Consider the following 21,572-nt stretch of genomic DNA (forward strand, 5'->3'; position numbering starts at 1 on the left):
GGGTCTTGTCCAAGCTGCCACTCAAACAATTGTGCAGTGTGAGCACTGAGAACCAGAACCACCCAGTCAGTCACGGCAGGAGAGGAGGGTGGCCAATGGTGGTGTTATCTTCCAGCAGATATCAAGAAGCATTCATGGATCAAACAGAACAGCTGACGGTTGTTCAGGGCAGGAGTTGGGAGCTGAACTCTCCACTAAGAACCATCCATGGGTTTCAAAGAATGTTTGATTGCAACATCCCTGACTCCTTTACCTGCGCTGAGTGACAGCAGTCTGCACTGTGGCTGTTGGTGGGGAACAGGGCAGCTAAGAGTCTCGCTGAAGCAGTGGTGGGGCACAGCGACCTGTCACTGTCGGGGCGTCATTGGAACCTGAGCTGCTCAGCAGGACATACAGCATGACCCTCTGCATGTCGACACAGAAGTAATTTCCTCTGAGTTTGGTGGGCCTTAACACCCCTCTGGGATTGTTTCTCCCAATATCAAGGCTCAGGACAGAGAATAAGCAAATGCAGAGGGGATTCCTTGGCCCCTGAGTTGTTGCATCTGAGCCTTCCCACGTCAAGCTCTCCAGGCAACCTCAAACACTCGCCAACCTAAGTCCGTGATGACCATCCCAGACAGAAGCATCTATTTCCTTCAGCAGCTGCAGGTCAGTAGAAAACATAGCAGGTGAAGCCTTCCCCCCCCCCCCCCACACACACACAGACAGGACAGGCATCAACCCAGTGCAGGCTTTTAAAGGCCCTGCCAGGAAAACAAAGAAAAATATTTGTTCAATATCCCCAGCCTGGTGAACCAGGGCCTGTTTCCTTAGAAGCAGGCCCCAGTGGGCTCAATGGAGCTTACTCCCAAGTAGGATTGCAGTTCAACAGCCTGACCCTCTGCACAGTTAGGTGCTCATGATGCCACTGAAGGTGTTCTCTTTCGAGGATGGGCTGGCCGCCCTCGCCCTCACAGTGTCCCAGCCTCAGTTTCCTTGTAGGCAGAATGAAGATTATGTAATGACCTCTTGCGCAGGGCTCATTGTGCCAGGAGGGTGGATGCAAATAACATACCAGGCATTTGAATGCTTTATGATAAATGTTTAACAGCAATCACCCTGGCAGGGCGCCAAGAGGGCTGCCGAGAAGGATCTGGCCAGGAGGAGATTGAACAAGATGACAAAGCAAATAGACAACAGAAATTCTGCCAAACAGCTAAGAGTACTTTGAGGATAGGGGTTGTAACAAGAACGTTGTCTCCAGGAAATGAAGGGGGGGGGGGAGAAAAAAGAATGTCTTTGGCCTGGATGGGGCCGTTAACTGGCTAGAGCAGCATTTCTGTGGGTCGGGACCCACTAGGTGGGTTGCAAGTCAATTTCCGGTGGGTCCCCATTCATTTCAACGTGTATTTTATTTTTAATACAATAGACTCGATGCTGTCATGGTATGCGACTTCATTTGGGGAAATGTTATCGATTTTTAACATGCTACTATGTATATGGTTTTAACAAACATGGTCAGTGGGGCTTACTCCTGAGTAAGTGTGGATAGGATTGCAGCCTTTAGGATGTTTGGGGATTTTTTTTTTTAGATAGATATATCTAAATAGATATATTTAGCAACTCCTTGGGAGGTTAGTGAAATGGTTGGCAACCTTCAGTCTGGAAAGACTATGGTATAAGTCTACAGCACCCAGTATTCCCAGGAGGTCTCCCATCCAAGTACTAACCAGGCCTGACCCTGCTTAGCTTCCGAGATCAGATGAGATCGGGCATGTGCAGGGTAGTAGAGTTCTTCTTTATTTTAAATAAAATTTTAAACTTTTCCTTATTGTAAACTTTTAATTTTCTTACTTAGGGCCCAGTCCTGGCCAGTTTTCCAGTGCTGGTGCAGCTGCGCCAGTGGGGTGTGCACTGCATCCTGTGTTGGGAAGGCAGTCACAGAAGCCTCCTCAAGCTATGAGAACATTTGTTGCCTTACCTCAGGGCTGCACTGCAGCTGCACCGGTGCTGGAAAGTTGGATAGGATTGGGCCCTTACTTACCTGCTCTCAGCCCAATCCTATCCAACTTTCCAGCACCGGTGCAGCTGCAGTGCAGCCCAGGGTAAGGGAACAAAATGTTCCCAAACCTTAAGGAGGCTTCTGTGACTGCACCCCCAACAAAGGAAGCAGTGCATACCCCATACGCACAGCAGCACCGGCACTGGAAAATTGGATAGGATTGGGCTGTTACTTACTTACTTACTCAATTTGATTTGATCATATGGTAAAAATTTTCCTGCTTGATTATTTTACTTCCATAAGAACATAAGAACAGCCCCACTGGATCAGGCCATAGGCCCATCTAGTCCAGCTTCCTGTATCTCACAGCGGCCCACCAGGGAGCCCACCGGATAACAAGAGACCTCATCCTAGTGCCCTCCCTTGCATCTGGCATTCTGACATAGCCCATTTCAAAAATCAGGAGGTTGCGCATACACATCATGGCTTGTACCCTGTAATGGATTTTTCCTCCAGAAACTTGTCCAATCCCCTTTTAAAGGCGTCCAGGCCAGATGCCATCACCACGTCCTGTGGCAAGGAGTTCCACAGACCAGCCACACGCTGAGTAAAATATTTTCTTTTGTCTGTTCTAACTCTCCCAACACTCAATTTTAGTGGATGTCCCCTGGTTCTGGTGTTGTGTGAGTGTAAAGAGCATCTCCCTATCCACTCTGTCCATCCCCTACATAATTTTGTATGTCTCAATCATGTCCCCCCTCAGGCGTCTCTTTTCTAGGCTGAAGAGGCCCAAACGCCGTATCCTTTCCTCATAAGGAAGGTGCCCCAGCCCCGTAATCATCTTAGTCGCTCTCTTTTGCACCTTTTCCATTTCCACTATGTCTTTTTTGAGATGCGGCAACCAGAACTGGACACAATACTCCAGGTGTGGCCTTACCATCGATTTGTACAACGGCATTATAATACTAGCCGTTTTGTTCTCAATACCATGCCATGACATCACTTCCAGCCATGACATCACTTCCAGATGAATGACATCATTTCTGGTGGGTTCTGACAGATTGCCATTCTAAAAATGTGTCCTGATGTAAAAATGTTTGTGAACCATTGGCCTAGAGCCCTATAAGCCGAGGCCGTGGGCTCTCCTCGGGGCTTCTCTGATCTCTATCTCTAGTCTGGAATGCACCCTGATGTGACTGTGGCTTTCTGGGTACTACTGGGGCACCAGGTGTTAACCAGGTGAGTCCCACCGGGCCAGCCCTGATTCAACTGGCTTCAGATTCCCCTTCTTCTTTCCTGCACAGTAGGTTTCTAGAACATTTCTCTGAGCTCAGGACATGCTCTGCTCTCCAGAAGGGAGATCTAGCTTATGGGAGGGGGGCTGCGTCCTCATCTGTGAGGAATATTCAAAAACGTTCCCAGCTACAGGAAAACTGACAACAATTGTGTGAGGGAGCACAATGCCATTTGGATGGAACCAGGCCTCCCCTGATTCTATTTCAATGGGCACCCAAAGGACAGAGTGCGATCCCAGATTGAAGGGTGCTGGAACGTTTCACAACATGATTCCGCAGAAGCATAGAAGCCGCTGAGTGAGAACCAGGCGGATACAGCCACCTGGGGAAGGTTGGATGCTGCTCTCCACCTCCACCATGGACACAAGTGTACAGCGGAAGGCATAAGGTGTGGCTGGAGACAGGGAGACCCGGGTCCAGGCTTCAGCCATGAGCCTCACTGGGTAAACTGGGTCTCAACTCCAGGCTCACTGCAAGGCCCATAAAGCAAGAGACAGCCACCCAGGTGCCACCCAAGCCCTCAGAGGAAAGGCAGAGCTAAAGCCTGCATTCTCTTTGCCACCCTCTGCCAGCAGGAGCCAGGGGGACAGTGGTTGGGGGCCTGGAAGAGCAGCCAGGAAGGAAGGGTTGTGCATGTTTTGAAAGTGCAGTCTGCCACCTGAGCATTCGGCCTCAGTCTCCCAAGGCACTGGGGGGGGGCAGTGGGGCTTTTTGTGCTCTTGGGGTCTCTTTCAGGAGCAATGTGACGTGCTCTGCTCTTGGCAGTTTTGTCCTTGGAGATTGTGCAGAGGTAACCAAGAGCTGCAGGACAGGGTAGAGACAGGTCTTCTTAATGACCAGGTGTAGAAACACTGGCCTGATAAGCGCCCGGGGCTTCATATCTGCTCTCAGCTGCACAGAGGGGGAATTGAGCCCTGAAGGACCTGTCCAACAGGCTCCCTTCTCTCCCCACACCTCCCCCCTGCCTGCACCCCCCACTGCGGAAAATTAAATTACTTCTTGTCTTGAGGGTTAAAGTTCTGACAGACACAGAGAAGGAGGGAGATTCTGTGTAGCTGCCCTCGCGCTGAGGTGAAGGTGATCTGGGGGAGCAGGGAGAGGGCGCCCTGGTTTGCGCTCCTGGTATGCAGTGAGGTGTGTACCTGAGATCTTGCACACACACCCCTTGGGAAAAAATTTAAAAACTACAATAAAATTAAAACACAGAGAATAGAAGCCTAAAAAAGGGGGGGGACCAAAAACAGTGAGCTGGTGATTTAAAATCCAAATAAAACAGCAAATAAATCTACTAAAAGAGAATCAGATCTCATGAAATGCCATTCAAAGCAGGAGAGATGATGACAGAGTTTCCTGGAACCAAAAGGATAACAGGTGACAGGTGAGCGTGTCTAGGGAAGGAGTGCCAGGATTTGAGTGCCACCTCTCTCTCTCTCTCTCTCACACACACACACACACACACACAATTTTCACTGAAGTAACTGTGGCAGAAGCTGAGGCATCATCAAAAGCCGCCAGGGACAAGAAGAAAGAGTCACAAAATGGTTACACCATCTAGCTATTTTGTGTTTTACATCTGAACTTGCAAGAGAAATGTACTAATTTGTGACCTTGCAGTGAAAAGGTTCAGACAAATAAAGTTTTAAAGTGATTGATCTGTCTGAAAAATGTTTGCAGGTGTGGTGGTTCATTAGAATTAAAAACAAAATGAGCGCATCAGCAAAACTATACCTGCATGAGAACAAACCGAAATGTTATGAAATGGTCAGCAAGCTTCGTAGGACTCTTCTTTGGGTTGGATGGTAGGGGGAAAAACAGCAAAAAGGATGTCTGTGTTTGGAGGCTTGGAAGAAAAGACCCAGTGAGGGCCACAGTGTGATTTCGAAAACAAAGGAAAAGCACATTCCAAAGCAACTTTTCATGATTTAGGAAATAACAGGTGTGGGATGGAATCCTGGTGTGCATGTGGAAGGGGGACCATGTTACAGTGGCATTTGTAGTGGTCTCCAAATGATACTGGGGCCACTCCCAGATGGGATGGGAGACTGAGGCCAGACTGCCCCCCTATGTATGTGTAATGTGTACCTATGCTACTGCAGTGTGCATTTGCACACACCCCGCCCTCCCATGTGCTGCTTCGTTTTCCACTGTAGTTGTATTTCAGCCTCATGGTGTCCGCTTACAGGTTGTCTCTCTCCTGCCTCTAAGCATACCCCTCAGCTAGACTTGCACAAGAAACACCATTTTGTAATGTACACTGGTGATCTACCCAGTATGTAATGCACACCGTTTTGGCAGAGCACAGAGTAGGGCTGGAGATGCCTCTCACCAAGGACTGCAACCTTTATTTCTTTTATTAACTTTAAAAAAAAAAAAAACCTGGCAAGGTTCACATGCTTTTATCAGATGCCCAACAAGCAGAAATTCAATAGGTAAAGCCTTTAGCAATCCCTGTATCTACACCTGTTGGACTTCAGGTTGCAGTGCAGCTATTAAGGGTGCAAGGAGGACACTACATATATAAGTGTCTGAGATGTTTCAAACATTGTAGAAAACGGTATATATTGGTTACAGAAAAACAGGCTATAAAGTGAAATAATAACAATAACAACCAACGGATATTTCTCCAGAGCACCCTATAGAGGTCATGTGGCTGAGCCGTATAAGATTAAAGCTCCAGTTTCTTTGGAGGTCTGGATTCAAATCCTGATGCTGCCAATGTTCATTTTGAGAGGTGGCCCATAGCTCAGTGGAAGAGCATTTGCTTTGCAAGTTCTCATGTCCAGAGTCTGGCAGTGTCTTCCAAAAAGGTAGGGAGGGGAACTCCAGACAGCCAAGACTGCCCGTCAGCCTAGACCAGCAATTTTCAACATTTTTCTTCTCATGGCACACTGACCTCTATGGTCCTGCCAGGAATCTCATCTAGTGTGGCCCCAAGTGACTATTAAGACATTGGTACAAGAGGTGCATTTCAAAGGCCCAAATAATTTGCATTTTAAAGGACAGAATAATGTATAATATAATATAATGTTTGAAACCCACCCACCCCCACTGATAGCCTTGCTGTCCTTGTTATGAGACATGAAGGATTGCTGCATATATGCTGTTAATTTATATCCCTTTCATTGAAATGCATTTTTGAATGGATCCAGGAGCAAGTGCTGAATCCTGCTGGAATGGAAGAGCCCTGCGCAGGAGCCTTCTTGGAGGTGGAAGGAAAGGTAACCCTATTCCATTATGATGTTCTATAATCCAGCTATTAAGCTGCAGAATGTGGAAACCCCAAAGCCTGCTCATCTGAACTCCCCTCTCAAACCCAGGAATCAGGGGTGGGAAGGAATCTGCTCACTTGTGAGGCTCACAGAACCCTCCAGACAAGCAGAAAACTGCCCACCGAAGAGCTCCGTAAACTCGCCTGCTCCAGTCTTTGCACCTTCTGTACTTTGGGGGCCAATGTGGTTTTCTGAACCAAATAGATAAGATGCTCCACGACAGCAGCATATGTCCATGTTCAAGTAAGTAAGGGAGGACATGATTCAGGCACACAAAATTATGCAGGGGCTGGACAGAACGGATAAAGAGACGTTCTTTTCCCTCTCACACAACACCAGAACCAGGGGACATCCGCTAAAATTGAGTGTTGGGAGAGTTAGAACAGACAATACAGAATATTTATTACTCAGCCTGTAGTTGGTCTTTGGAACTCCTTGCCACAGGATGTGATGATGGCATCTCACCTAGATGCCTTTGAGAGGGGATTGGACAAATTTCTGGAGGAAGAGTCCATCACGGGTTACAAGCCATGATGTGTATGTCCAACCTCCTGTTTTTAGAAGTGGGCTACCTCGAAATGCCAGATGCAAGGGAGGGCACCAGGATGCAGGTCTCTTGTTGTCTCATGTGCTCCCTGGGGCGTTTGGTGGGCCGCTGTGAGACACAGGAAGCTGGACTAGATGGGCCTGTGGCCTGATCCAGTGGGGCTGTTCTTATGTTCTTAAACTACAATTCCCAGGAGTCCTTGCAGGTCTCTTGTTATCTGGTGTGCTCCCTGGGGCATTTGGTGGGCCGCTGTGAGACACAGGAAGCTGGACTAGATGGGCCTATGGCCTGATCCAGTGGGGCTGTTCTTATGTTCTTAACTACAATTCCCAGGAAGCCTTGCAGGTCTCTTGTTATCTGGTGTGCTCCCTGGGGCATTTGGTGGGCCACTGTGAGACACAGGAAGCTGGACTAGATGGGCCTATGGCCTGATCCAGTGGGGCTCTTCTTATGTAAGGTTTTGGGCTACACAGAAATCCTCCACAAGCAAAGTAGACATGTACATTTCCCAGCTGGCCTCAAATCTCTCCAACTTGTTATTTCTAATTGTAAAAGGAAGTCTGTACAAAGTGCATGAGCACAAAGACACACACCCTAGTCATACTCCCCATTCCCTTCCTTAAAATGGGAGGCACTGGGAGCACTGGTATTGATTTGACATTCTCCCCCTGCCATCCTTCTAATTGCATTGACCTCTGCTTTTCCCCTGCAGCTCATCAGAAACTTGGGGAAAGGAAACATCCAGGTAAAAACTCAGAAGGATGTTATTATTTCCAATTAGGTATTGATCCACCCAACCAGCATCATTTTTTCCAAGGCGAAGCTGTTAGACCAGTCCTACCATTAAATGGGGCGGCAGGTGACATTAGAGCTTGGGCACCCCAGTGGTTTAAATTTTTGTCCCCATTCCTGGCTCCTGGCCTCTTGGAACCACGGGCTTGAAAGCGGGTGCTGAAAGATTATTCAACTCAACCCACTCCTGCAAAAACCTCCATCAAGGTGATATTTCTAAGGCTGCAGTCCGATACCAACACACCAGGGAGCTCGTCTCACTGAATTCCACAAGACTTGCTTCTGAATAGACATTATAAGACCTGGCAAGGGTTCATCTGCAGGAGGTAGAAGTCAGTCACACACACACACACACACACACACACACACACACACACACACACACACACACACCGGCACCTAGCATGCCTTAGCTCAGACGTGCTGCGGCTGGTTTCATTCAACCAGAGATAAGTGAAAAGCACTCTGTCCCTTCTCAGGCATCCTCTCTCCGTCTCACGGGGCTAAGTCCTGACATCAGGACTGAATGCTCAGGTCCAGCTGTCCGTCAAAGTAGTTACAAAGCTTTAGATGCCCATCTCAGCCACTCAAAAGGGTACTGTGTATTTTGGTATGCTTCTTCTTTCCATCCTGGCAAGGAGCACTCCAATCAGCTCTGCCTCTCCCTTTCTCGGCCTTCTTGCAATTAACACCCTGTCGAATTGGATTCCTACCCTCAAGTGGAAGGTGACAAATATAGGCTAAAGATTTTTGGACAAGGAAACATGGGCTGCAACTGGGTCAGAGCCGGGCTCAGGTTGTTTAACTTTAACAGGCACTGGAGGTGACACAACTCTTTGTACTCAGGTGAGTAAGTGCCCAGGTGTGTGGCTGGCCCCTCCCTGGGTTGCTGTTCTCCAAGGAGCTTCTTCTTCTGAGGGAGGGGCTGAGCAGTTTTCCAAATCAGGTCAGGGCACCTGTGACGGAGAATTGGCACCTTTCGCAAGAGTCATTATCCTCCTGCCACCTACACACTTATTGAGATCCCATTTCACGGATGGGGCAAGAGAGGCACAAGGCTAAACAGGAAAGCAATCAATGCAAGGTGGGGCTGAGATTGGAACCCCAGGAATGGGGCCTTGGTCTCCTCCGTTCAGAGGCACAGAGCTAGGGGTGCCTCCTTAAAGTCAAACTGCTGCCTTGTTCACACGCAGGAGCCTTGCCAGAAAAGCAGGCACATTTATTTCAGCTCCTGGCCTTGGCAACCCATAATGATGAGAGTTGGGCCCAAGAGTGCCTGGTTGCCAAAGCTCCCTGGCTGGCCTTGGGTCAGGCAATCTCTCTCAGCCTAGCCTCCCTCACAGGGTTGTCATGAGGATAAAAATGGGGTGGGGAAGCATACTTGGGGGGAAGAGGAGCAAAAACTCTGATGATGATGATGATGATGAAAGCAAAACCAGGGAGGTGTTTCTTTCTCAGGCTTTGGCTCTGCAAACTTGTTTTATAGCCTGTAATGTACTTTTCCCTCACAACAGCCTTGCAAAGTAGGCCACAGTTCCTCCTATTGTGGGGGAAAGGAGACTTGCTCGAGGCTATCCAGTGGTTCCAAAGAGTAGGGGTGGAGCTTGCCTCCAGGCTACTCAGATGCAAGTCAGGTACTCAAGCCCCTAAACCACACTGGCTCTCTTGTTTGCATCCCTGTTTGTCCAGAGCAAAGCCGTGAAGGTTCTCATTGTGACACTTAAAGAGCGAACAATGCCCTGGAGGCTGGAGTGACGCTGCTTCTCAGCACTGCAGGATACACAGGAGTGACCCACATTCCCCTCAGCCAGCATCTCCCCATTTGCACACAGGGGCTGAGTGTCCTTCCTCCTCAGGGAAACTGGGTCAAACGCCACCTCACTGGGCCCTGGGTGACTCATCACTGGGCACCCCTACCACGCAAGCAATCAGGATGCCTTCTGGGCCAGAGTGCCCTGGGCTGGCCTGGCACCTCTTCCCCTGAACCCTCCAGGTATTTTCTTCCAAAAGGACAAGGCTCAAAGGAACCACACGTTCTTTCTGGGGAATCCAGAATATTCCCCACAATGTCTTCAAAGTCAGGACAGTAGTGTAGCTACGGGGACTGTGTGGTAAGTAACGCAGGTGCTACAACACACTGTGTAAGCAGCCCCCCTTCCCACTTGCCTTTGGAGCCATTCTGGGCAACTGTGTGGTTCTGCTTACCCAGCATGTTGTGGCGCCTTCTATACTTACTCCCCCCCAGCTACGCTACTGAATCAGGGTGTTGAGAAGCAAATCCTTGCAGCACCTGGGATCACATCCTGTACCTGCTGTGTGTTGACTGGACGGAGGACAGGTGGGCTTGGGCAACACAGGCTAAAATGCCCATGCGAGCGCATGAAGAAAGACCACGCTGGAATAGCTTTATGATGAGCGATGGAGAGCCATGTGGTGTTTGCCCTCTGAAGGATTTATTGTTATTATTTTTAATTATTTTGTATTTTATGGGTGCTGCTTTAGTCTTGTTTTGTTGTGAACTGCCTTGGGCCCCATTTGTATGGTGAAAAAACAGGGCAAAAATATCTTAAGTAAAGAAATGTGCACAGTCTGTACAACTAACCTCTTTCTTCTAGACTTGCATCCTTTATTTTTTTAATGGCATTCAGAAATACTAATTTTCAGTTGTATTATTGCTTAACTGAATTGTGATTCCATAAATCAAAAATAAAGTAAAACAAAAACGGGTGTCTGCAGCCTGGCTCTTGGCTAAGATGGAACTGTTCCCTCTTCTAGCCAGAGGTTGTTTTTTATATATTAGGTGAGAGCCTGTCCTGGTTTTGCACATCACATTACTATGGAGTATCTGCAAACATACTTGACTCTGGATCTGTAGTGGCACCAGTTGGAAAAAGTCACCTGCAAGACACACACCCCCCCCCCCCCCGGCCAACAAATTCAGTCTCCCTCAAAGCAAAACTCAAAGCAAACAAGTCCAGCCCCAATAAATGTGTGGATGTTTCAAGGTTCAAGAGAGGGGTCCGGTAAGAAGACCTCTCAGGCTGTTTGGGTCAAAGTCTAAAGTGTCTGCCTGGAGCCTGGGGATGGCAGAGGAGTGGGGGAGCAGAGAGAGGCTTGTGGCTAACAGGTAAACAGAAAGGTAAATGCAGAGTCTCAAGAAAATGAACACACACTTTATTGAGTCAAATTTATTATGCTGTAATACTGCAGCTGATGCACTGTACACAGAAGCAGTTGCTTGGCCCAGTTTAATTAGTTAGTTGATGAACTAAACCAGGTGCTTGAAATGTTCCCGTTGGGATCTATAAACAGCTGACAAGGTTGGCCAAGGGGTCTGTAGCCATCCACGGATGTCTGTGCTGGGATCATTCCACACATCTCTTCAGCTGCTTCCCTGAGGTGTTCAAGTGTTGCAGGTTTTCTATAATGACGTTGGTATGAATTAGAACTCCTTAAAATGTGTGTACAGTTTTTTGAGACCGGCTGTAGATGTGGATGTGAATTCTCTTCTCAGGTGGGAGGGGTGTATGAGAGCAAGGGTGGGTGGCAGTCTCTTGCAACAGCTGTAAGAACATAAGAAGAACCTTGCTGGATCAGGCCCAGGGCCCAACTGGTCCAGCTTCCTGTATTACACTGTGACCCACCAGATACCTCAGGAGAGCATACAAGGCAAGATACCTGAATCCTGTTGCTACCCCCTTGCACCTGGCATCATGAGGTAGCCTACTTCGAAAACTAGCTTCAGAGTGCCATTGAGCAGGGCAGAGTGAGAGAGAGCAAACCTGACCTATAGACCACATACATGTTGGCAACCTTCAGCCTTGAAAGACTCTGGTATCGCGCTCTGAGAGGTGGTTCTGGCACAGCGTCTCGTGTGGCTGAAAAGGCCAATTCGGGAGTGACAATCCCTTCCACACTGGGAGCAAGTGCAGTCTGTCCCTGGTCTGTCTCCCTGGCTATGGGCCTTCCTTCTTTGCCTCTTTGCCTCAGTCTGTTGGCCAAGTGTCTCTTCAAACTGGGAAAGGCCATGCTGCACAGCCTGCCTCCAAGCGGGCCACTCAGAGGCCAGGGTTTCCCACCTGTTGAGGTCCACTCCTAAGGCCTTCAGATCCCTCTTGCAGATGTCCTTGTATCGCAGCTGTGGTCTACCTGTAGGGCGCTTTCCTTGCACGAGTTCTCCATAGAGGAGATCCTTTGGGATCCGGCCATCATCCATTCTCACAACATGGCCGAGCCAACGTAGGTGTCTCTGTTTCAGCAGTGCATACATGCTAGGGATTCTAGCTCATTCCAGGACTGTGTTGTTTGGGACTTTGTCCTGCCAGGTGATGCCGAGGAGGATGCGTCGGAGGCAGCGCATGTGGAAAGCGTTCAGTTTCCTCTCCTACTGTGAGTGGAGAGTTCATGACTCGCTGCAGTACAGAAGTGTACTCAGGACGCAAGCTCTGTAGACCTGGATCTATAGACCTATAGACTACAGTCTACCAGGATTTTACTCCAAGTAAAATAAACTGAAATAATTTAAAGCCAGGTTTAAAAGCGCAGTTGTTGATACTTGAAGAGAAGAGGGATGGAGGATACCAACTGCTGAGGCAGGAAGGACCAATGGAAAACCGGCCACTGTTGGAAACAGGAGGCTGGTCCTCTGGACCCCCTTTGGGGTAATCCAGCAGTTGGAGTGGCAGGGAGGCTGTGGGGTCCATGGGCCGGAAGAGTGGCAGGGCCAGCCAAGGCATGGAGGTGAGTCAGTGGGAAGACAAGGCGCTGAGTGGCCACATGCTGAATTCAACTCCCGGAGAGAGAGCTCTCCGTTCCCTACTTTTCAGTGTCCTCCAACAGGACATGCTTTTCCAGGCCCCTCTGGGCTGCTCCTAGGCTTCTTTAGGACAGGAGGAGCTCTCAGAAGTGAATGGGACAAATGGGTTATGTAGGCCTGGAGTGGCCTCCCCCAGCCTGCTGTGGTACACCCCACAGGAGATCCCTGGCCAGTGATCGTCTCTGTTAAGCACCAGCAGCTGTCAGGGACCTCTGGCTTCTGAGAGAGTCCAGAGACCCAGGACAGGTAGGGAGGTCTCAGCTGCTGGCAACTGCCTCCCTTTTAGCTGGCTGAGTGTACCTGACGCAAACGCACAACAGACCGAAATTCAGCACAGGAACACTTTCCCATGGCAGCATTCCTGTTATCATCATACCTGTTGAATCCCTGCCTGTAAAAGCCACATAGACCCTGCCAAGAAGAAGGAAGAGAGCGCATTGAAAGATCCTGATATTATCTCCCCACAGTTGGAGGAAGCCACCTCACAGGCTGTGGAGAGATGAAATCTCCTGCAGGCTCCCAGGTAACCATCTGCCTTTATTAAGTATGACTGTTTGCCCCTGGAAGGGGTCCAGTCTGGGCTGAAAGCCAGGGCCAAATCTGCCCCCACCCTCCTTCCATGTCCTGCATCCAAAGGCATTTCTTGGCAGGGACTAGATTCCAGCACCAACAAGAGTCCAAGCACCCCCTGGTGATGACATCAGGAATTGCACCCTCTAATTAGATGATGGCAGAGAGATGACATCTTAGCAAGAAACGGAGGCTACAGGTCCAACCCCCCCCCCACTCCCCCCAACTGCTCCCATCCCTGAAGAATAATAATAATAATAATAACAACAGTATTTATATACCGCTTTTCAACTAAATGTTCACAAAGCGGTTTACAGAGAAAATCAAATAACTAAATGGCTCCCTGTCCCAAAAGGGCTCACAATCTAAAAAGATGCAAATGAATACCAGCAGACAGCCACTAGAACAGACAGTGCTGGGGTGAGGTGGGCCAGTTACTCTCCCCCTGCTAAAAAAAGGAGCACCCACTTGAAAAAGTGCCTCTTACCCAATTAGCAGGGGTTCAGGAGATTCAGTAGGGAATCTCCAGGAGTCTGAAGATTGAAGCGTCTGAAGACTCCAAGAGTCTTCATGACCATCATCTCCTGCATTACTCAGATCAAACTATTCTCCTCCATTCTTCTGTGCAAATGCACAGTCACTATCATCAATGAAGTATTCACTCTTATTCAGTGTTTGGCTCCTTGCTGAAGATTTGATCATGACCATAGCCAGTGCCACTGGATTTCAGGACTGACTATTAGCTGTTGCAGTAGTCAATAGCTAACATGCAACAACTTGCATTGGAGTGTACTTGAAAGCTGACATGCAATGGCATTTAGTAGTTCACAAGCTTCTATTGATGACTTCTACAGGGCTCTGCTTTTGGCTGTGGAAGGCACAGTCCAAATGAGCAAGGCTGAGGCTCAAGTGAGCAGGTGAGGACCTGAGGCTGGGAGATATAGTTAAGGCCAGGCCAGGGTTTGAGTGTGAGACAAGATGAGATGAGACAACGTGGCTACTCCTAGCAACAAATTGCTCAGACTGAGGATCAAACCAGATATAATAGTCGCACTGAGCCCTGAAAGACTCTGCTGTGGCTGCAGCTCTGGGTGTGCGGCTCTGCAGCAACTTCAATATTATTATTATTAATATACCACTTTTCAATGAAAAGTTCACAAAGTGGTTTACAGAAAAATTGTTGTTGGCAACCTTCAGTCTCGAAAGACTCTGGTATCGTGCTCTGAAAGGTGGTTCTGGCACAGCGTCTAATGTGGCTGAAAAGGCCAATCCGGGAGTGACAATCCCTTCCACACCGGGAGCAAGTGCAGTCTGTCCCTGGCCTGTCTCCCTGGCTATGGGCCTTCCTTCTTTGCCTCTTTGCCTCAGACTGTTGGCCAAGTGTCTCTTCAAACTGGGAAAGGCCATGCTGCACAGCCTGCCTCCAAGCGGACCGCTCAGAGGCCAGGGTTTCCCACTTGTTGAGGTCCACTCCTAAGGCCTTCAGATCCCTCTTGCAGATGTCCTTGTATCGCAGCTGTGGTCTACCTGTAGGGCGCTTTCCTTGCACGAGTTCTCCATAGAGGAGATCCTTTGGGATCCGGCCATCGCCCATTCTCATGACATGACCAAGCCAACGCAGGTGTCTCTGTTTCAGCAGAGCATACATGCTAGGGATTCCAGCACGTTCCAGGACTGTGTTGTTTGGAACTTTGTCCTGCCAGGTGATGCCGAGAATGCGTCCGAGGCAGCGCATGTGAAAAGCGTTCAGTTTCCTCTCCTGTTGATGCAAAAGAACACCAGCAGCAGCCACTAAAAAAGACACTGTTGTGGTGAGGAGGGCCAGTTACTCTCCTCCTGCTGAATAAAAGAGGGGCTGAAAAAGTGGCTCTTACCCCGTTACTACGGTCAGTAGTCCCCTATCTTAACTTCTGGCCTGGTGGTGCAGGGAGCAGGGTACCCAGGCTTTGCTGCTGGGGGTTCTGGTTCTAGACCCTCCAACTAACCAATAACTGGTTCAGGATTTTTATTTTTGACACTAAACTCAAAATAATTGAGAGGTCCCAGCAAGCCTAACTAATATGCAAGATTTGCACAGCACTTTCTCAGTGCTTCATGGGTATTATTACGTGGTAGTCCTTCCACCAACCCTGGATGGTAGGCTGATATTATAATGCTTGTGTCTCGGGGGGGGGGGGGGAGCCGAGTGGGAGTGACTTTCCTAAGGTCACAGTGAGATCTCACGGCAGAGGCAGCAAGATTCAAGCACAGGGCATCCTGACCTCACCCACAGCCACCCCCTGCACCAGCGCTCAAGTGCTCAAAACTCAAGTGTCACTTTCACAACTGGTTTCACAGTTGAAATTTCGGGACAAGGCTTGAATGAGAAAATGTTGCAATTGTCTCTTTTTAGCTCTAGCTGTAGCAGTGTTGACAGCCAGTTGCTGGAGTCCCCCCCCCCCCCCCGGGCAGAGCTCTGCAGAGCTCTCAGAGTCTTGTGTGGTGCTGCCCACCCACTCCCTGCTGGTGCCTTGGGTGCTAATACTGCCACTGGGCCTGAGAGGCCAGGGGTTGGTCCAGCGGGGTGGGCCCTCTGATGGGTGCAGGCCCCCACCCAGCTGAACACTGGCTTCACCCAAAGCTTTAGCCAGGAAGGGCTGCCAATTCTTGCTCTTGGGCCTTTAATCAGACTGACATTTAGCAGGCAAAGCTTTGCCTGGCATGAAGATTTATGATGGGGAAAAAGCTTTGCATACTACATTTCAATGAATCCAGCTGCTGTTCAAGGCACAGGAGCTGATCCAGCAAAAAGAGTTGGCAAGCATTTAAACAGCTAGACTAGGGGTCTCCGAACTTTTTGGCCAGAGGGCCACATCAAATATTTGGCATATTGCCAACGACCAGGAAAAAAATTTTTTTTAATACAAAATTTAAATAAATACATTAGAGCAGTGCTTCTCAAACTGTGGGTTGGGACCTGCTAGGTGGGTCACGAGCCCATTTCAGGTGGGCCCCCATTCATTTAAATATTTTATTTTTAATATTTTAGAGACGATGCTCCCGTGGTATGTGACTGCATTTGAGGAAATGTTACAAATCTGTACTTTTAACAGGTTACTATGTATATACTTTTAACAATGATAATAAATGGAACTTACTCCTGGGTAAGTGTGGGTAGAATTGCAGCCTAGGATTGTTAAAAAATTTTCCTACTTGATGATGTCACTTCCAGTCACGGCGGCTGGGTCACCTCCCTTATGAGGAAAGGCTACAGCATTTGCGGCTCTTCAGTCTAGAAAAGAGGCATCTGAGGGGGGACATGATGGAGACATACAAAATTATGCAGGGTATGGACAGAGTGGAGAGAGAGATGCTCTTTTCCCTCTCACGTAACACCAAAACAGGGGACATCCACTAAAATTGAGTATTGGGAGAGTTAGCACAGACAAAAGAAAATATTTCTTTACCCAACAGGAAATTAGTCTATGGAACTCCTTGCCACAGGAAGTAATGATGGCATCTCGCCTAGATGACTTTAAGAGGGGATTGGACAAATTTCTGTAGGAAAAGTCCATGACGGTTTACAAGGCATGATAGGTATGTGCAAGCTCCATTTGTCCACCCCACAAGCAGCTTACTTAAATGTACAGGAGTAAATATCTCAGAACCAGCACATCACAGGAGGCTCCAGAGCATGTTCTGAGGCCCAGGGAGGCTTCCCCAACTCTCCAAAAGCCTTCCAAGGCCTTCAGAGGGCACAAAGAATTACTTCCAGTTTTTTGGGAAAATCAGGAAGTGATGGTTTTAGGCCTTTAAAAGGCGTTCTGAGAGTTGCTTACAGCCTCCCTGGCCCTTGAACACCCTCCAGACAGCTCTGGTCATGTTCAGTCGAGTGGGCCAGAGGCTCTCAGGGGACCAGAGGCTGGCCACAGGCTGGATAGAGGCTCGCTGCGGACCGTATCTGGCCCCCAGACCGGGGTTTGGAGCCCCAAGATCCAGGGGAGGAAGCCAGCCCAGGCTTTCTGGGTTCCTGCTCAAGGCCACACACACACTGCTCCCTGCTGGGTTGGAATCCAAAGGACAGGAGATACATGTAGGCAAAAGTTCTGTCTTCTATTTGACCCACCCAAATTGCCATCAAAATATGCAAACGTCTAGGTTTCGTATAAGCCCTGGATTGCTTGGACAGGTGGCAGGACAGGTGCCTGGTCCTCTCACACCAGTTGGAGCAGCACAAGCAGGAAAGAGTCCCTTGAAGACCACCTTCACCTTCAAGACAACCACCCTCATTGCAGCAGAAACATTTGTGGAGTCACCTCTCTTTGTGACCAAAACGGGACTCCTAGCACCCAAAGGATGGGCGCGAGTCAGGCGGCCAGACTCCCAGCTCGGCCCCCCAGGGCTGACAGGGCAGGTGACCTTTAGCTCTTTGACAAAGTCACAGGGATTTCCTTAATTGCTGCTGACAAGTGGCTGCTGCGCCCCTCCCCCTTCCTTTCCAGCTCTGCCTTGGCCCAAGGGTGGGGGAGCTAATCTTAGAGTGGGAGGATTGCAACAGCCCCCCCCACCCTGCTAATTCCCACGGCTGGGTGTTCCAGGATGCAGCCCAGCACTTGCTATCGGGTGCTTGCCAAACAGTGACGCTTTGGGGGGGGGGGTCCACCTAGCCCCCCACTGAAGACCTTTTCCCTCTGAAGACACTGAACGGTGAGCCGCAGAAGGGTTCTGCCACTCTTGGGGGGGTGCGTTCTTGGAGCTGCCCTTAAGCAATGACTGGGTAGTGGGTGGGGTGCGATGATAAGAGGATTTGGGGTGAGATGGAGTGGGTGGTTGTTGGTCTGGAGGAAGGAAGTGAGGTACAGGGGACCAGGAACTTGTGGCAGCAGCTGGGGAGATTGCAAAGAGGAGAAACTGGAGGTTTCCAAGCATGGCTTAGAGAAGAGGAACTGGAGAACTGGCTGGTGTTACCAGCAAGGAATAGCTGTTTGAGAATGAAAGACAGAGCCCTGCTGGATCGGACCAAAGCGGGTCCAGCTGCCTGCTTCCCATGATGATTAGCCAGGGGTCCCAGGCAAGGCATGAAGAAAACAGCCTTCCCCTAGTGTGTATCCCCAGCAACGTCTATGCAGAAATAGACTGCCTCTGAACATGGAGGTTCTATTGGCTAGTTGCTCTTGAAAGGCTTCCACATTTTCCTAACCCTCTTTTAAAGACATCTAAATCTGTGACCATCGCCACATCATGTGGCAGTGAGTTCCATCTGTGAATTATACTTTCTCTGGCCTAAATCTATCACGGTTAATGAGTTGGAGGGAGATCCGATGAGATGATGTAGGGTTGTGGAGGCTGGAAGCAGACAAGGAGGACCTTGCTCCAGGAGCTGGAGCAGTGGAGACACAGGTTCTCTGGGGTGGAAAGAGCCCCATTGCCCTGCCTCCCTTCCTACAACCTCCCCCATTGCACCTTCAGGCGTACTCTTTGTGGGGCAGTCCCACTCATCCAGGAGGTTACTTGGACGGCCCAATGGGGTCAAGCCCCTGCTTGTAGGGGGGCGGGGGTTCCTTCTAAGTACCCCAGTGAGCAGTGACATGCCTGCCCCTGAGTCAGATACTTTGGCTGGGCTGCTCAGGACCACTGGCTGGCAGATTTCTGGAGGGCTGCCCTGGGACAGCCCCCCACTCAGCCTGCGGTCCGAGAAAGGAGTGGTTTCCAGAAGCAGAATAACAAGGGGGTGTTTTCCTGATGAGAGGGAGCTTCCACTACTGGAGAAACGTGGGGCAAGCACTTCCTTGGGGCTTAGGTGCTTTTAAAACACACCTGCATGGGGCAGGTGACCAAACACAGCCTGGGGAAGCATCTTTAAAAGAGGGAGAAGAAAAGAAGACATCTCTGGGAGGTGGAGTCACTGAAGCCTGCCAGGTGCCACTTAGCCCCCCCCCCCCCCCCAAAAAAAAAAAGCAATGGAGGGAGGGGATTACGGGCAAAAGAGACTTCCAGTTGACTGGTTCTGAAGAGACAGGCAGCCTGAATGAGAGACAGAGAGGTCTGAGTGTGGGGCACGTTTCGCGGGGCCTCTCTGGGATCTGATGTGTTGGACGGCACATGCTGCTAGCTTTGCCTTGATGGTCTGCTGGTGCATTTGTGCATGAATCAAGTATTTCAAAGACCCAACACATCTTCAGCGAGTCCTCCTCCACAGGATGGCAAACCCTCATAGGGCTTGTCACCACTCCTGGAAGCGGGGTGTCTGTCACAGCATCTACACAGATGCGCTTCAATGTCAGTAAGTGTAAAGTCATGCACATTGGGGCAAAAAATCAAAACTTTAGATCTAGGCTGATGGGTTCTGAGCTGTCTGTGACAGATCAGGAGAGAGATCTTGGGGTGGTGGTGGACAGGTCGATGAAAGTGTCGACCCAATGTGCGGCGGCAGTGAAGAAGGCCAATTCTATGCTTGGGATCATTAGGAAGGGTATTGAGAACAAAACGGCTAGTATTATAATGCCGTTGTACAAATCGATGGTAAGGCCACACCTGCAGTATTGTGTCCAGTTCTGGTCACCGCATCTCAAAAAAGACATAGTGGAAATGGAAAAGGTGCAAAAGAGAGCGACTAAGATGATTACGGGGCTGGGGCACCTTCCTTATGAGGAAAGGCTACGGCGTTTGGGCCTCTTCAGCCTAGAAAAGAGACGCTTGAGGGGGGACATGATTGAGACATACAAAATTATGCAGGGGATGGACAGAGTGGATAGGGAGATGCTCTTTACACTCTCACATAATACCAGAACCAGGGGACATCCACTAAAATTGAGTGTTGGGCGGGTTAGGACAGACAAAAGAAAATATTTCTTTACTCAGCGCGTGGTCAGTCTGTGGAACTCCTTGCCACAGGATGTGGTGCTGGCGTCTAGCCTAGATGCCTTTAAAAGGGGATTGGACGAGTTTCTGGAGGAAAAATCCATTATGGGATACAAGCCATGATGTGTATGCGCAACCTCCTGATTTTAGGAATGGGTTAAGTCAGAATGCCAGATGTAGGGGAGAGCACCAGGACGAGGTCTCTTGTTATCTGGTGTGCTCCCTGGGGCATTTGGTGGGCCGCTGTGAGATACAGGAAGCTGGACTAGATGGGCCTATGGCCTGATCCAGTGGGGCTGTTCTTATGTTCTTATGTTCTTACACGTTCTCTTTGTGCATATCTGAGCTGCACCTTCTCCACAAAGCTAACATGTCAGTACTGTGGCAGACTCCCCATCCTAACCTGATCAGCCAGGCTGGCCAGGCCCACATGCAGGTCAGAGGAGGAGCGGAGGCCAAGCATTTATGTGCTCTTGAGGGAAAGATGCACATGTTTCATTATTCCTCCTTGGGCCTCTGTTGGGAGGTCTAGAGGAGAGTAGGTCACATGGTGGGCAATGAATATTAGTCCAACTGGCAACACAGAACCTCCATGTACAGTGGCAGTCTACCTTCAAATACCCTGTGCTGGGAAGTCTCAGTAAGAGAGGGTTTTTACCTCCCTGCCTGGCTTGTGGACTTCCCATTGGGGTGTCTGGTTGATCAGTGGGGGAGAAAGGGTGCTGCACAACGTGGATTTTTGGTGTGATCCCACAGTGCTCCTCTTACGACTCCGGGGTCTGTGAAGCTTTAGGGGAGGGGGAGGCAAGACAGCCTGGGGAACAGGAGCAGAAGTGTAGCACAGGAGGCTAGTGGTTGAGGATAGTCATGTCCGTTGTCTCTTGGCCACCCATTCTGAGAAAGTTGGATCCAGTGGCTGTCTATGTACCAGTGTGCTTGGATGTGTCTACATGCTGATGCGCTCGGTGTTCTGCTCTGGTGCCCCTTAGTGGCCCCTCCAGTCATGGGTGTCCCAGTGCCTACCATCTAGGCTGAGTTTGAGAGGCAACCCGGGAAATCATACTGGTTTTTTGCACACACCCAGAATGCCCCTCCTGCAACACACCCACCCATGGCAATAAGGTCACTAAATCTCCCAGTGGCTGGCGAGTCGCACCTGGGTCTCTCCCATACCACTGCCCCAGTCCGCCCCCTACTGCAACTGCCTCTGCTTTTCTCACAGTGGGGGCAGCCTCTGACAGAGCACAGCTGCTTCAGTCTCCCCGGGCAGAAACAATTGGGTAGTAGTCAGTCACCTTTCCTTTGCTTGGGGCCAGTGGCCAGAGGGAGAGTGGACGCCTCAGGTCCTCTCTGGATGCAGCGCAAAGAGGAAAGGATACAATGCTGGGAAGGGGCCACCTGACACAAACCTTTCCCAGAACCCTTTGCAGGGGCAGGGCAAGCGCACAACTTCACCATT

At 49.7% G+C, this 21,572-nt stretch overlaps 1 pseudogene; it reads right to left on the reverse strand.

Annotated features, from left to right (window-relative positions):
* Positions 1-1,663: 1,663 nt before the first annotated feature.
* Positions 1,664-1,782, reverse strand: LOC136654521 (5S ribosomal RNA; annotated as a pseudogene).
* Between the last annotated feature and the right edge of the window lie 19,790 nt (positions 1,783-21,572).

Source organism: Tiliqua scincoides, chromosome 5 (genome assembly GCF_035046505.1).
Source record: "Tiliqua scincoides isolate rTilSci1 chromosome 5, rTilSci1.hap2, whole genome shotgun sequence".
NCBI lineage: Eukaryota > Metazoa > Chordata > Lepidosauria > Squamata > Scincidae > Tiliqua > Tiliqua scincoides.